Here is a 17,665-nt window from a genome sequence, read left to right on the forward strand (position 1 = left end):
AGAGGATAATAAGGATTCTGTTCTTTTTAATTTTCTTAATCCCTTTGCTAAAAATTGGTTAGTACATATAGAAGAGCGCTAAGGCCCTGATTCAGCAAGGTGCATGAGCATGTGCCTACCTGTGAGCATGTAAGTAGCCCCACTGAATTTAATGGGACTACTCTTATATTTAAAGTTAGGCACATGTTTAGGATTTGTTGATTTGGCACCTAACAAGACACTGAAATGAGCTCAAACTGCTCAGTACAACTTAATGTCATCCATTTGACCAAAATAAACAATTAACACTAGTTTTCCGTTTAGGTTGGATTAAAATAAATCTCCAGATAGGCCTTTATTCTCTCTCTCACACACACACTCACACTCTTTATAAAGATTCTTTTCTCCTTCACTTTTAAACAATGTTTTAAATGGTGTGACTCTGTCTAAATGTCCTCGCCTTGCCCAGACTGTTGCAGGAACCATAAGCAGACTGGGGAAGCCAGCTAACATGCCAATTGCCCTTAAATTATGAATGTGTCCTTACAGAAGTGTTAACTTGAGGTACATTTCAAGTGTTGCTCCTCACCTGACTCCTATGGTGCTTTAAACTCAGAGCTAGCTGGCCAGATGGGTGGAGGAAGTGGAGGAGAAGGGGTTTGAAGCTTGAGTACTGCTGACATTGAGGGCAGGTCTACACTACAAGTTTACATTGGTGCAGCTGCGCCACTGTAGCGCATCTGGTGAAGACGCTCTATGCCGATGGGAGAGAGTTCTCCCCCTGGCTAAATAACTCCACTAGAGGCTATAGCTATGTGGATGGGAGAAGCTCTCCCGCCAACATAGTGATGTTTACATGGGGGGGTTAAGATCAGTATCACTACATTGCTTGGGAGTATGGATTTTTTACACCCCTGAGTGACATGTTTATACCACAGTAAGTACGTAGTGTAGACCAAGTTTGAGTGACATGCAGCGGAGACTCAGCGACAGATTGAGTTAGCACAACTCATCAACTGCTAATCCAATCAAACTGTGCTGCTAAGGTAATCACTGTAGGGATAGTAGGGATAGTAGCCAGAGTGGTTGCTCTCACTGGAGAGAAGCTTGCTTGAGTGGATTGACTCAGGATAACCCTTGCACTGTAAACAAGACCCTATATAAACTGCAATAGGGTAAAATCTATTCCCCCTGAACATTTGAAAGTCAAGGTGTACAAAGCTGTGCAAGTGCATGAGAGATTAATTGCATGCATCAGCTATTAAGGAAGGACAAGTAACCCTCCATCCCCAGTGACCACCCCATGATCTGTACTGCGGGCTGGAAACATTAGCTTTTGATCCCTCCCCTACAGATATTCCTTATCTGATAGCACCCAAAGCCACACTAAAGCCATGTCTACACTACCATTTATGTCAGCAAAATGTATGTAGCTGAGGGGTGTGGAAAAAACACCCGAGTGATGCAATTTTCACCAGCATAAGTGGCACCACTCTACGTCGGCGGGAGATCTTCTGCCGCCAACATAGCTACTGTCACTCACTGAGGTGGTTTTATTATGTCAACAGGAAAGCTCTCTGCCATTAGCATAGAGCAGCTACATGAGCAATCTTACAGCAGAGCAGCTGCATCGGTACAGCTGTGCCGCTGTAAGCTCGCTAGTGTAGACATGGCCTTAATCAGAATGGTCAGAAATCTTGTCTGCAGCAGAAACAGGCTCACCTAAAGTATACAAATAATAAAAAGAGGAAAAGGAACCTGGCAGGATGGGGAAAGGAAAATAGAAGGGTGTGGTTGGGGGTGACAAACAGGAAAGAGCTAACAGAGGAGCAAATCTGGAGTAGGAGAGACAAAGGAAAAGTGAGAAAAGAAACTAGCAAAAGGATGAAAAAGGCTCTGTCTATTCTGAATGATTCTGCAGTCAGAACCAGAATTTCACTTACCAGACCTTTCCATCAGAACTGGCAGCACGGAGTAAGCAATTGCCACAAAGCAACTAATTAAGTTATAGGTCTAACTTGCAGGGCTCCATGCAACGGGTAAACTGTCAGAGCACCCGTTACACGTACACCACCTGCATTTGTTTATGTTGACCTATGATTGCACATGCAAATGAAGTTGTTGTGTGCACAATAGTTGCTCATGGATTTTCACAGGTGTACCTGTTACTTGGAGTACTTTGTGGCCCTTTATGGCCCACAGTCTTGTTTTCCTCGTGAGTTTACAAATCCTTTCCAGTACTGCTGCTATATATCCATGGGAAAAGCTATACAAAAACTTGGAAGGTCAATAATATTCATAATATTTTCCACCTAAAAGATCTCAAAGCACTTTACAAACATTAATGAAGCTTCACCATACAGCTGTGTGGTAGATATTATCACCCACTCTTTACAGATAGAGAAATTAAATAAATTGAACAAGACAGCCAGCAGTTTTCACAGATTGGGACCACTCTGATTATACAGTATAGATTCCTTCGTGATACAGGCTATAGAATTCCACCAATGTGCCTCAAAGCACTTATCTATCAAGAATATTGAAGATGCAATAGTTCAATACTAATACTACTTAATATCACAAAATAACTGAGAAGGATGGATCAGGGTCAGAGCTTTGATTTGTGCTAGGGATGCAGTCCATGCCCTGATTAAAAATGGTCTAATGGTTAGGGTGCTAGCCTGGGATTCAGGAGACCTCAGTTAAATTCCCTGCTTCATCACAGACTTGCTCTTTGATTTTGGGCAAGTAACTTGATCTCTCTGTGATTCAGTTCCTTTCATCTGTAAAATGGGGATAACAGTCCCCATAGGGAGGATACATACATTAAAGAGTGCGACTTGCTCAGATATTACAGTTACAGTGAGAATGAGGTGTTTGTTACTTGCAGTTAGTGTTCATATAAACACTAATCAAATACTATATGAAATCCATGTAAGATACATGGACAGAGACCAAGCAAGAAAGAAAAAATACACACATTGGCAACCATCAGAAAAAGCTGCCAACTGCTCTTCAAATACCATTTTGAACTGGGTTAGGTTTCTCTCATCATGCATGTCCAATCTGCCCCTACCAGCTTATATTTTATTAGAATTCTGAGGCCAAATGGGGACTGTTATGACCATCCCATCTGACTTCACTTTCTTCAAAAGACTAGCCTGGAGCATGCTGCACCATGACCTGATCCAGAGCCCCTTGGAGGCTTCAAACTGTTTGCCTATATAGCAGCCCAGTGGCTACTTTAGTTTACACCAGGGATCAGCAACCTTTCAGCAGTGGTGTGCCGAGTCTTCATGTACACACTCTAATTTAAGGCTTCGCGTGCCGGTAATACATTTTAACGTTTTTTAGAAGGCTCAGCCCACCCCACGTGCCATCCAAAATCAGCTCGCGTGCCACCTTTCGCACGCGTGCCGTAGGTTGCTGACCCCTGGTTTACACTATAGGCCAGTCAGCTCCAGGGTCAGTCCTAGCATACTAGAGGTACCTATTTCTCATTCTCATGGTTGGCAGCAGTGTAGCAAAGCAACTGAGAATGGGGGCTACTAGCTTTCAGATGTACATTTTGCTCAATTGGTTGGGATATTAACTCTGGAGTTAATGATAGTAAAAATGCCCAAAATACTAAGCTTATTCACTGCTGATTATCTCTGAAGGAACTTCCTACCATATGGGGACTGCTAGTGGCACATGGAACTGTGAGCAAAGATTGACTACACTACTTTCCCATCCCCTAGCTGCCCCCTGGCCTATTCTTATATTTGCAAAACCTTGTTAAATTATGGTTCAAGCACACTCCTGTTGTACCATCTTCTAAAGTGGTTTCATTGGCATCAAATCCCCTACCCTACATCAGAGTTTTGGAAGACTCTTCTCAAGCCTTTTGGCTCCAGCCTCACTCGACAGCCAAACCAAATGAAAAAAATGGCTCTGTGGGAGTTGTGTATGAGCTGTGTTTTAATATAGTTTTTAAACACAGAGCTATGTTGGGTGCAAATGGCCCTTTGAAATAAGAATAGGAGAGGATTTTAAATCCAGGTAAAATATTATTACAATACCTTGGACACAGTAACTTTAGAATTCTATTCTTTCCCACCAAGCATTGTACGCCTCCCACAATTATCGTACTGGGCATTACCCAACTGGTCTTCTTAAGGATATAATGTGATGTGCAGCCAAACATTGAGAAAGGAAACTGAAATGAGCTTTCCTCAGTGCTATCATACATCCCATCCAAAATAAATAGAGAGAGATCTCCTGCACAACCCCTTCAGAAGCCTTTCACAAAAATCAACAATCCTTAAACCAAGTTTGCTTTCCAACTAAAATCTTTTGTCTTTAGCATTAAAACTTTACCAAGGATGATTTATGTGCAAATTTCCTGTCATCTCCCTGCCATGAGGTGCCATTGATATTTCAATGGGATTTTTGAGGGTGACAAATATGGAATGTACTGTAGTCTGAACTACCTGACATATCAGTGATTGGTTCCATAATTTTTTCCTTAAAGAACCCATTTTGCCCTCAGGTCAGCTATATAAATCTCTCTTAGCATGGAAACAACCAAGCATTTCCCAGCTTATTTTGCTCCTCTCTACATCCAACATCAATGAATTTTACACAAGTATAAGAAGAATGTACTTATAAAAATACAGTCCTACTAGGTTCATTTTGTCATCGAGTTGCCTGTTAACCCATGGTCAATAAAATGAAAGCGTAGCTACAGTCTCATATATAACATGACTGCCCTCTTGTGTTAAACTACAGCCTTTGCATTAACTGAATACTTGAAGAGCTCTTTATAGAAAAATTTGGTACATATAGACCATTTAGTGTACTATCTACGATACCTAGAACCCCTCATTTACCCCTTTCCTATATTAAAAAAAGTCCTGTAAGAAATGCGAGAAACTTATAGCGTCTGATACTATTACAAACAAACAAAAAGTTGGTTTGGATGTTTAAAAGAAACTTAATACCAGGGCCGGCTCCAGGCACCAGCAAAGAAAGCAGGTGCTTGGGGCGGCACGTCCGGGTCTTCGGTGGCAATTTGGCGGTGGGTCCCTCAGTCTCTCTCGGAGTGAAGGCCTCGCCACTGAATTGCCGTTGAAGAATGAAGTGGGGCAGTAGAGCTGCTGCCAAAGTGCCGCCCATCGCGGCTTTATCTTTTTTTTTTTTTTTCCCGCTTCGCCACTTGGGGAGGCAAAAAAGCTGGAGCCGGCCCTGCTTAATACACATCTACTTAACAAGTTTAAGTGTGGAAATGTGCATCTAGATACAGAACATGTAATAAAGTACTAATTTGTTTCAAATTTATACCTGCACTATGCATGTGACATCATTTGCACAGGCAAAACAACTAATTTGCTAAGTATCTGAGATTTGTAAGTCTGGGTTTTTGGGATATGTATATTTATAGGCTTTTTTTCATTATAGAAAAATTAGGCCTTCTGTGTAATTTACCCAAATGTACATATTTTTTAAAAATGTAGAAATTACTTCAAGCAGGTTATGGAATACTGAGATCTGGTCTCAGGAACTCCTAAGCTGGACATGCAGGACCCAGGCAGGCTTTGGTAACCTTTATACCACATTTGACCGGGGAGAGAAGGGTCTAGTATCTGGCCAGATAGGAGGGAAATGCCATTAGGAGGAAAAAGGAAGATTTCTTTTGCTGGCAAAATGAAAGTCAATGACAGTCTGTAGAAGGTTGCAGCAGATGGATGGGCTTGGACCAAGAGGTTTGTCACTGAGAACCCAGGGAGGCATCAGCCCCCATGCTCATGTTTCACGATGGGGGAAAAGGGGATAGGAAGGGGCACTGCAGGCAACGGTGATAATACAGTAGGGGAGTGTTGGAAGTTCTGACACATCAGAACCTCCCAAAATGCAAGGACCCTGTGTGACCACTCATTTGTGATAAAAATGCCTCTAATTTTCACAGAAGTGTTTGTCTAGTCCACATGTAGGGCTGCTGAAAGGCTGGCACAGAAAGTAGATCTGGTCAGGGATTTTCCACCAGAAAGTGCATTTGCACATAATGAACATTTTCCATGGAGAAAATTTTGATTTTGCCAAAATGAAATATTTTGTTTTGGGTCAGTTTCACTTGTATCAAAATATTTTGTTTTGTGGAACTGACCCAAAATGTTTGATTTCAAATCACTTCAACAAAACATTGAATTGCATTTCTTTATGAGTGCATTGCCTTGTGGGAGTTGTAGTTTGGTCCCCCATTCCTTCTTATGGGACAGGGTCCTTGGAAAAGATCTCCCATGCTGCAATATGAATTTCCCTCTGACCAAGCTGCATCATGGGAGTCATGCAAGTCTGGGTGCATCATGGGAGATGTAGTCCAGCCATGGAGCTTGGCTTGTAGGGAAGAACAGGAGCATCAGCCTTCCAAACTACAACCCCCACGTGGCAATGTGCCACAATTAGAAAATACAGTTTAAATTGGAACTGACTCAAAAGAAAGAGTTTCTGATCAGTTCATAGAATTATAGGACTAGAAAGGACCTCAAGCGCTCATCTAGTCCAGTCCCCTGCACTCATGGCAGGACTAAGTAATTGGAAATTGCCAGCACTAACCTTTGAATCCAGAAGTATTTAAGGGTTCAGAAGCCCTCCCAACATTCAGAACTTTTGGAGAAGGAGTGGGCATATCACCTCTAGCTCACCTTCTACAAGCTTTCCATACATACCAGCATCAGTTTGGTCATGTCAGGACTGAACTTTGGCTCAATCGCTCTTGTCCAAGACCTCATTTTAGCCAAGCATTAGGAAAGCAGAGAAAAATGTACCATACTAGCTGGGTGTGATGCCAAAGAGGCTTCCACCTGAGTGTCATCAGAATAGGGATACCATGGCAATCCACACAGTCGCTATAACTGGTAGGACTAGTGACATGACAGAAACGTGCAGAACCGGACACAAGTGCGCCTTCTGGACAGATGAGCAACTGCTTAAAGGCAGCCTCTGGGATCTCTCAGAGAGCAGGATGGAATGGATTAGTAACCATGATGCTGTTTGAATTCAGAATACTGGAGATTTCAACACTACAAACAATCAAATCAACAATAGCTGAAAAAGGACACTGAAAAATGTCAGTATTGTGAGGGGTGTGATGCTGGTAAACCACGTGCCAACTCTAAGGCTTTAGACATTAGCTAAGAACTGACAAACTCATAGCTGAAAACCAAATCAGCTCACCTGTATGTTGGTTTTGTTCAAAACAGGTATTAGTCTTATAAGAATGTATTTAGTGTTTAGACTCTGTGAAAGGCTTGTAAGTTGCTGCATGCATTAATCTCACTTGTAATGTCTGTATTCCATGCTACAAGGTAAAATATATGTTTGTTTTATAAATTGTAAAAATGCCTGCTTTGAACTCAGACACGAAGAGTGGCTCTTCCCGCCCATTCAAGAGGACTATCAAAAATTAAGTGGATCACCATAAGACAAAGGTTTTTCTGATTGCCCGATCTACCCATGGAAAAGTACGTCCCATGTGTCTGAATGCGGGAAAAGGGAAATAAAAATAGTTGACATGAAGATTTTTCATCTTTGTCGTTTGGACTCTTGTAAGGGCTGGAGCTAAGAAACAAAACAGAAAAAAAAAAAAAGCAGAGATCCCTAAGGTTGACGTGGGTTAAGCCCTGAAAAGACATTCAATGCTGACCGATTACCACGTCACCTTTTAGAACCATAGACTGAACTCAGTTGTGCATATATGTTGCCTGCTTTAACTTGTAAATAACTAACTCATTTCTTTTTCCTAGTTAATAAACCTTTGGTTAGTTTACTATAGGATTGGCTACAGGCATTCTTTTTGGTCAGAGATCTGGGGTAAGTGACTGGTCCCTTGGGACTGGAAGCAACCTGTGATTTTTGGTGTAACTGATCATTTATCATTTAAGTCCAGCTTGCCTGGGTGGCAAAATAGACTGGAGAGCCCAAATGGGCTGCCTGTGACTCCATGGTAAGACTGTTACAGTGATCTTAGAATTCAAATGTATTACTGGGTTGGTGAAATATTATAGAACATACAACCAGTTTGGGGTGTCTGCCCTTCTTTTGACAGTCTATCCTGAGTACAGCCCTCCTGGTTGTGAGCTACTCCAGACAGCATGACGAGGGGATTTCTGGTAGAGTAGTGCAAGAGGAGGTGTTCAATGTATTCATTTCTTTATTTCATAGATTCAGCATTATGGCCCTGTCCTACTGGGAACAGTACAAACCTATGAAAAAGATTGCATTCTGTGGCAGTCCAATGCAAATATGGGATGGCAAATCAGATGATACTTGTATGGTATTTGGATAATATGTAATGCTTGATGTAATAGAGGAAGCAAAATTTTGGAGGTGCCACATTAAGGAATTTGAAAAATTGTTTCCAAGTTTGACAAATATTATTTTACCTCTATGTCACAGAGACCTATGTTATTTGGCTGTATTTTGGTGTAATGCTCATGTACTAGGAAGTGGGCTCTTATGCAATTGTGTTTATTCAAGAAGTAGATTTTTTAAAAAGGGATTTTTTGGGGATGAAGTTTTAAGTATCAACTTGTGTTCATATTTCTTCTCTCTTAAAATACATTTTAGAAGAAAAATGAAAAAAAAACCTTTGTAATGACAGTATTTATCTCTGTAAAATTCAGTGGGATGCGATTTGTAGAAAAGTCACAACAACTTTTATGTAAGATATTTTAGCCAGTTTTAGTCCTGTTCCATGCACAGATCCCACAGCTGGCAATTTCTTTCAAAATTACACTGTTGTTTACATTAACTTTACCTACACTATTATTACAATAGGTAAACTACACCATTAACATCTTTCAAAATGGTTTCCTTGTAGACCAATACTGCTTCTTATTTCTTTCAGTTTTCTGCTCTATTCATTATACTATTCAGCAATATTTAAATCAGCCGTTCCTTTCCATTTTTCCAACATATTGCACTTTGCTATAAACGATGCTCTCTGGTAGAATACATTTGAAATGAAATGTTGTCCAAGTATTATAAGATAAAGATCTCTTAGGCCACTCATTCTATCACCGTTTATTGTCACACTGTTTCAAGGCTGGATTTGGTCATTGAATTGGATGGTTAGAGCAGGGGTCGGCAACCTTTCAGAAGTGGTGTGCCGAGTCTTCATTTATTCACTCTAATTTAAGGTTTCGCGTGCCAGTAATACATTTTAACATTTTTAGAAGGTCTCTTTCTATAAGTCTATAATATATAACTAAACTATTGTTTTATGTAAAGTAAATAAGGTTTTAAAAATGTTTAAGAAGCTTAATTTAAAATTAAATTAAAATGCAGAGCCCCTCGTACCGGTGGCCAGGACCCGGGCAGTGAGAGTGCCACTGAAAATCAGCTCACGTGCCACCTTCGGCACACGTGCCATAGGTTGCCTACCCCTGGGTTAGAGCAATAATATGTTAAATGTACTATTCTCACTGTATGGTGACATGTAATGTTTTGTTTTCCACCTATGTTACAAACATGTCTATATTTACACTGTTGCCCACGTTCCTCATCCTTCTTGTTCTCTGAGAAGATATAGTTTAAAATATTTTTTAAAATGTTGTTTAGTACTAGGAGCAAAACTCTCCTCTCCAATCCACACTATATGTTTTTTATTCAATCAGATTAGACAGATGAGAATTTTTGTTACTAAATAGTTCTGTATCTGATAATAAACTAAAGTGCTGCTGGTCAAGTATATATTTTGGTTTATATTCTGATTTTGATATTGATTTGGATTCCTACATCTTGTATCGATATCCAAGAGATACTCCTATTACAGAGCCTTCACAGCCATTCCACGTATCTTTGTTACATTATTTTAATTTGGTACATATAGCATATGCTCGTATACATCACTTCATACAACCCAGCATGAGTATTAGCACTATTTAATTGCTTGTCATATTTTGTAACTTCATAATATGTATTTTATGGTCACAAGCTTGGTAAACTGCTATTTATTGTATAATTAACAAAGCATTTTAAAACCTCCTGCTCAATTTACTTGAAGTAACTTTTTATGAACAGAGCAAGCACGTTTTTTCAAAAGTGTTTAGCACCCAACAGATCTTAAAGCTATAAACCATGCAGTATTTGAAGTAGTCTGTTGTATCCATCACATGTAAAGGACAAATAAAGTTATCCTTATAACTAAAATAAAAAGTTTCTTTATTTATGCTTTTAATTTTAATTCTGGAGCTAGATCAAGATAGTCATAAATTTAACTCAGTAAAATACTAAATAAAAATGGAACACTTTTATTGACTCCCCACAAAACGTTTTTGCACTTATTACTCTGCATGGTGTGAAAAACAAAATGATAGAAGTTAGTAAGTGTGGAGCTGCTCATTGTTATTACATCACAGGAGCCCTGTGCTTCTGAATCACTAAGCAGCTGGAGTCTGGTTTAATTACTTAACATCAATCAAGATGTATACCAGCCCTGGGGGACTAGAGAATGTAACATTCAACTGCAACACAAAAGAAATAGCTAAGCTATCTTTACTTCTGCCTAGACTGTTTGTACATCGGAAAAAGTGCATATTTTACTAGGTGAGCACAACAAAGGGTAACGAATATTCTCTTGCGCTGGTCTTTAAATTTATATGTGGCAAATTTCTAGCATTTTTCTACAAAGTTTTGATTTCACAATAGCTTGCACTGTAAGAGACAAAAAAATATGCATCCATTGTTTTATTGAGCATTGGTAAATAATAGCAAGGTACCCAAACAAAATGGTCTTAGAGCAAGTGACTGGAAGTCATAAATGCTGGGTTCTTGTCCTGGCTCTTTCCCCTGGAAAGCTTTCTGAAGAAAAGTCAAAGTGCAAGGCACATTTCTTTGATCATAAATGCACGGGGCTCAATACAGGAATAACTCAATAAAATTCCATGACCACCTGTTTTATATACAAGGTCCGACTAGAATATTTAATGGTCCCTATAGCACAGTGTACATATAAACCAACCAACCATCACACTGCACATACAATTTTTTCCCCCCTTTGTAGAAGATGAGAGAAAGATCAACACATTAGTCATGGAGAGTCTTGCCCACATGCTCGGGGTTCAGCTGATCGCCATATTTGGGGTCGGGAAGGAATTTTCCTCCAGGGTAGATTGACAGTGGCCCTGGAGGTTTTTCGCCTTCCTCCGCAGCATGGGGCAGGGGTTGCTTGCTGGAGGATTATCTGCTACTTGAAGTCTTTAAATCAGGATTTGGGGACTTCAACAGCTGAGTCAAGGGTGGGTGGGTCAGCTTTTGTGGCCTGCATCTTGCGGGAGGTCAGACTAGATGATCATAATGGTCCCTTCTGATCTTAAGTTCTATGATTCTATGATGTTTCTCCTGTAACACATTAGTCATGTTTCTTATTGCTTTACTGGAAGGGCCTCAGATACCCCAGTGCTGAGGGTGAATAAATAATCTGTGAAAAATAGCATGTAAATGCTAACATCTCTGTGTCTCAGTTTACCCATCTGTAAACTGGGGATAATTGCTACTTACCTCCTAAAAGGCTTAATTAAACAAAGTTTAATAAAATCTGTAAAGGATTTTAGATGACAGATATCAAATAAGTGAAAGCATTAGTAGCAGTAGTAAACTTGCGATAAGACAGAATTAAAACTCTCTGATACAGCTATGCGACATGTAGCAGGCTCTAAATATACCTTTTCAGTTCAAGCTATGAAAGTTGGTAGATCTCTTCAACCAACCCCGCAGCCCACCCCAACTAATCCTGTTTTCCTGAAAAAGGTTTTCAAACCATGGGGTGAAATCCTGACCCCACTGAAGCCCATGACAAAACTCCCACTTCTTTAATGGGGCTAGGATTTCAACCTTGATCTTTAACTACATTTCCAGATGGTAATTTCTGATACAGAGGAGCAAACAATTTGCTGTGAATACTACTAGTAGAAAATGCTGACACATTTTCATTGCACAGTTATTTAAAAAATAAATATTTCATTATTTCAAGTTTTAGGCCCAGTTCTTGAGCTGCAGACGAGCTGCGCTCAGCACAGCTCAGGGGGAGGACTGACAAGTGGCTTTAAGCCACTATGGCCAGAGAGCCCCCAGATCAGGGGGATGCAACCAACAGCCTCCAAGTTAAACTAGGGACACCTCAGGGCCACTCTGATATGGCAGCCGGAGGTCACTAAGATATTGGTGTACTTTCTCCATCTTTTTCCTCTATCACACCCCCCTGCACTGAGGGCCAGGAAGGAATGGTGGTGTACGAGCTACTACTCCGCTCAGAGATTCCCTGGATTCAAGGGAAATCCTCAAATTGCTTGTTAAGCCAGCTTTAAGGATACTTCATATCCTGGAATGGCCCCAAAGCAGTTGGAACAGACCAGAGGATCACATCCCTAGTGTGGCTGGAGTCTTACATAAGTGAGATATTTCTGATCATTTCTAACCAAAGCACAGGCCCGTGCAATTTTTTTTCCAGGCAGACAGAATATCTCAAATGAAACATGTCTCCCCCTTTGTGGCCGATTACTAAATGCATGGAAGTTGTTAGCAATATTTAGTGCAGAGTCTGAGATTGTGATACAAAATGATTCTTTGGATCAAACAGCTGAAAAAAAGAAAACTGGCCAATACACACACATAAGCACACACGACATGTCTTTAGAAAGGAAATAAAATAAGGGGAGGCATAAAGGCAAAGGACAATTACCAGCCATGCTTATAAGAAAAAATGAAGCCCTGACTTACTACTATAATGTCTATTACGTGTGACTGCTCTGTTTGCTGCTCTACAGAATGCCCTGCAATTAATGATAAAACAGGCCTTGTGCAAATCCTGGTTTAAATATTGTTAGCTGCATTTCAAACAGAATCCCTGTGACAGCAGAAGTCTGCCATTAGCTCTGACCACTTGAAAGTGAAAAAGCAATATTGGCTCAGACTTCACAAGGACGTTTGGAAATAAAAGAGGAAGATAAAAGCGGGAATCTTTTACAATATGAACTATCAAATCAATGCAAATAGGGTTTCCACTCACTGATAAACCTATAGAAAAGAGACAGATATAAGACTAAGTTGAGCACTGTTTGTTCTGGACACTATTCACTTACTTCTCAAATGAAGGAGCAGACAAAATACTGGTAGTGAAAACAGAGTCCACTAATAATAAAAAATGGCAAAGACACAAGTACAAAAATAATAATAATATGACAGTAACTATGCCACCATTGAACACTACAAGCACTGTTTTTTATTTTTATTTTAATTATATTTTGAAATGTCCAATCCCAGATTTTTTTAAACAAATGTATTTTACTGTAATAAAAATGTATTTGGATTATTCACAATTCAATTTTTATTCTTTTTTCATCTTTATTTTATGATGTTTGGTATTAAAAAATATAAAACTTCTTTATTAAAATATGTAATTATTGTATTTATTGCACTGTTCAGTATATAGGGATTTTAAAAAGTCATGCCTATAGTTGAAGTGTGAACATCATTTATTTATAAAATTTACTTTACATTTACAAGTACACTATCATATCTTAGACACTGATTATTTAAAGAGATAATGGCAGGTCACATTTGTCTAAAATGTAGATTTTGTAAAAATAAACGCTCAGATCAACTGAAATGTTTCCACAACATTACTTTTTTTTTTTACATAATTCTAACAGAAGCAGTTGTACATTTGCTTTTAAAAATACAAACATTCTCCTATATTACCACCAACTCAAACACTGCAGTGTTCTGTACTAGAATACTTCTAATAAAATACTAGTGCATGAACACTGAAACATACGGAGTATTCGATAACCAGGAACTAGGAAGTGAAATTGACAAATCATTTTCATTGTTCAAATTGAGAGAAATAGGAGTTAAAAAAATCATGCAAGTTTTTTAGAGTGATCACTATTTAATAAAGCAAGGCATTATTAATAACATGGATGGTTAAGTTTGGAAACTGCTTTAAGTAGCAACTGCAGTAAGCCATTCCTTACTGTCTTCTATGTCTGTGATAATCTTTTCAAAATGGAGAGGGAGGGGGAGGAATGTCAGAGAGACAGACATTCAAAGAATTATATTAACAACTATATTCACAATTCGGAGACTAAGATTTAAGCAAACTAACCTTATATTAGTTTAACATTAGGTCATACATTCTTACGACAGTTGGTGTTCATTTTATGCTCTTTTCTAAAATCCTTACTCATGTTGACTAGCACATTACTACTCTAGAAGTCCCACTGAGACCAATAGAAACTTTGAAAAATCAGGCTATTTATTTCAGGTGTCTAAATGAGACTGAGGAGCCAAGCTTTAGGCTCCAACTTTTGAAAATCATGGTCCTTATTATGGTATGGAGTTTTTTGACAAAAATGTTTCTGCGTCAGAAAATGCTGCTTATTCAAACCTGAAATTTTTTATAGGAAAGGGCTGTTTTTAACAAAATTTTCAATTAAAAAAAGGTTTTTAAAATCACTGGAATGTTTCACTTTGATATTTTCAAAACAAAAAATTCTGTTTTTCTAGTTCAAAATGAGTTTTTGCTTTGAAATTTAAGCTATAGTAAAAAAAATTCAAAAAATAATAGAAATAAAAACAAAAATTATCAAAACAAAACCTATTAATTGACCTGAACCAATTATTTATTTATTTTCAGTTTGTGAAAAATTTTGAGATTTTGACTTTTCATCCCAATTTGGGACAGGGACACATTTTTCTAGATCTCAAAAATTTTCATGGGATGGGAAGACTGTTTCCTGCTCACCTGTAGTCACTATATACATATACATATAATATTAATACTAGGTTTTACTTCACATTTAAACACAAGATGTTTTCATTAACAAAAATTACTCTTACAGCTATCACATGACCACTAGCTCAGAAACTGACATTTAAGGATGTTTGAATGTGTCTAGCAATGATAATTTCACTTGTATTGAATCCCTGTGCTGTAGACTCATATATAATAGTCATCTGCTCACACACATTAATGAAGGTAGAACCCTGCACTTTTAGTTTCAATGCAAAGTCCTCCCTGTGGCCTAGTGGAGATCTCCAGGATCTTGTATAATTTATAGAGCAGCCCCTAGAAATAATATGATCACAGGGAGAGACAGTTATATATAGTCCTCCCAAGTATCTGAGGTTTGCAGAATTTCAAACAGGGGCGGCTCTAGGTATTTTGCCGCCCCAAGCACTGCAGGCAGGCTGCCTTCGGCAGCTTGCCTGCGGGAGGTCCCCGGTCCTGCGGATTTGGCGGCACGTCTGCAGGAGTTCCGCTGAAGCTGCGGGACCAGCGGACCCTCCACAGGCATGCCGCCGAAGGCAACCTGCCTGCCGCCCTCGCGGTGACCGGCAGAGCGCCCCCCATGGCTTGCCGCGCCAGGCACGTGCTTGGCGTGCTGGTGCCTTGAGCCACCCCGATTTCAAATTCAGCAATATGTTCTATACACACAAGACACTAGTTATCAGCTAAACCAGGCACATGCAGCATTGGGGAAAGAACCCAGGATGTTTGGCTCCAAAAGTATAAGCCTACTCTACTTGATGTAAAAGAGAGAGTCTAGTACCTTAGTGGTGTACAAACCAGTCACAAAAAGGAGGCTAGATCAAGTAATCTATTAATCTAAGGCCTGGTCTACACTAGGGTGTGGGGTCGAACTAAGGTACGCGACTTCAGCTACACGAATAGCGTAGCTGAAGTCGAACTACCTTAGTTCGAACTTCTTACCTGTCCAGACGCCGCGGGATCGAAGTCCGCAGCTCCCCCATCGACTCTGCCACCGCCGTTCGCGGTGGTGGAGTTCCGGAGTCGACGGGAGTGCGTTCGGAGTGAGCAAGCTCCAGTTCCAAAAAAAATCAATTTACTATACAGCTCTCAAATACCTAGAAGACCAAGAAGCAAAGCTCTATCTACAAGGCACAAAGTTTTGATCTATTTTTTTTGTTTTGTTTTTTTGAACCACCGTGTTCTCCCTGGGGGAGGTGCACCGTGCCCAGAAGTACTGCAATACCAGGCTGATGCATGGAGTGGATGGAGCAAGCTCCTATTCCAACTCCCTGCTCCAAAAATCAATTTAATATACAGTCCTCAAATAAAGGACATATCAGATATTAAACTGATAAGAACAGATTTAAATTTTATTAGAGAATATTTAAAATAAACGATACAAAGTGTTTGATGCGTCAGTTATTGTGTCATTGGGGGTTACATACAGATTGTGGGGGGATGTTAACGTTTTGGTGTTAGGCAGCACATACATATACATAGTCTGTCAGATTATGTCTAGATTAGACGCGATAGTTCGAACTCCGAGAAGTCGAACGCTACCCGTCGACCCGGCCGTAAGTATGGACGTACCCTAAGAGATTAAATTTTCTGCACTTTTTTTCTACTTTTCAAACCAAGCTCTATTAGCCAATACATTACAAGCTGACTACAGAACTAGCACTCTACACAAACTAGCATCCAAGTAACATTTATATTTCCTCTTACAATCGGACACTGTTCTTCACAAGTCATTCAACCTCACCTACAGTTGCCTGTATACTTAAAATGAGTATATAAATCATCCCTTTTCCCCATTAATACAGGCTCATCTGGGAAAAAAGACTGAGGACTTATTGTCATCTACCTAAAGATTATAATTAACAACTGGAAAATCACTGACTATTTACATACTCAGAACTGGGTAAACATGGTCCATTAGCTGATTAGCTGTTGAATGGCGGGTGCGGGGGAGGGAAGCTAGAACAAATAAAAGCATGAAGAAATAAATGAGGGAAATGATCTTATTTTTCAGATCATTTGGAATTGGAAACCACTTCAGAGATAACTCACAGCACCATTTTTGTTTGTTTTAGCCCTAAATAAGGTCACGAATGATAACTATATCAGAATGTATATGGAGTTTAAAGAGGAGAGAAATACCCAAAACAACCAGTCTCCCTGCTGCCCATCTGTTTCACTCATTTGGCTTATTTTCCTGTGCATGCTTAGTTTTATAAATTTATTTTTATAGTTTCAATTATTGTGATTTGTAAAGTTAAAAAAAGCATTACAATGACATTTACATTTGAAATTGACATGACAAGAACAAGTCCCTTTGTGGGGGAGACTGAACTATAAGTAACACTCTTTTTGTCAATGTTCTTTCAAAGAGGGAAAAACAATTAAAACAAAACAAATCACAGGGTACAAAGAGGAGCAGAAGAGGATAGGGAAACATGCCAGTTAGAGAGGAGAAGAAAAGGACAGGTCCAAAGAAGAACTATGATATTACTATTGCTGAGATTTACTTTTTTTTTAAATAGAAGAACCACTGCCCACAAAGTTATGTAAACAGTCAAAATATCCATGAGACGCATAATTTTGTACAACATTCTATTTAACACATTGCTATGCTGCTCAGTAGGTTCATTTTACAGGTGAGATTTGACAGCTACACACACACACACACAGGAACTGTGGCATCTCAGACTGGATGTTCCTGCTTATGAAGCCTTTCTTGTTCTCAAGGTATGGAAAGATGGAGACAAGCAATGGAATCACTGTCCCTTGCAATCATATTGTACATTTCTATGCCTGGTTATAGGTCTATATTTGCAGTTTGTTAACCATGTTCTTGGTTGAAGACTGAGGCTCAAACTTAACCTTGTATAT

The 17,665-nt window shown here is 39.3% G+C and overlaps 1 protein-coding gene and 1 non-coding gene across 5 annotated transcripts in view; both read right to left on the bottom strand.

Moving 5' to 3' along the window:
• The window catches only part of KCNQ1 (potassium voltage-gated channel subfamily Q member 1), a 552,595-nt gene that overhangs the window by 310,088 nt on the left and 224,842 nt on the right, over positions 1-17,665 (bottom strand). The window lies entirely within an intron of this gene.
• LOC120405451 lies at positions 15,983-16,167 on the bottom strand. The gene has a single exon (XR_005598570.1). It is a non-coding gene; the product is annotated as a U2 spliceosomal RNA (small nuclear RNA).

The sequence above is a fragment of the Mauremys reevesii genome, linkage group 4 (assembly GCF_016161935.1).
Source record: "Mauremys reevesii isolate NIE-2019 linkage group 4, ASM1616193v1, whole genome shotgun sequence".
NCBI classification, from domain to species: Eukaryota; Metazoa; Chordata; order Testudines; family Geoemydidae; genus Mauremys; species Mauremys reevesii.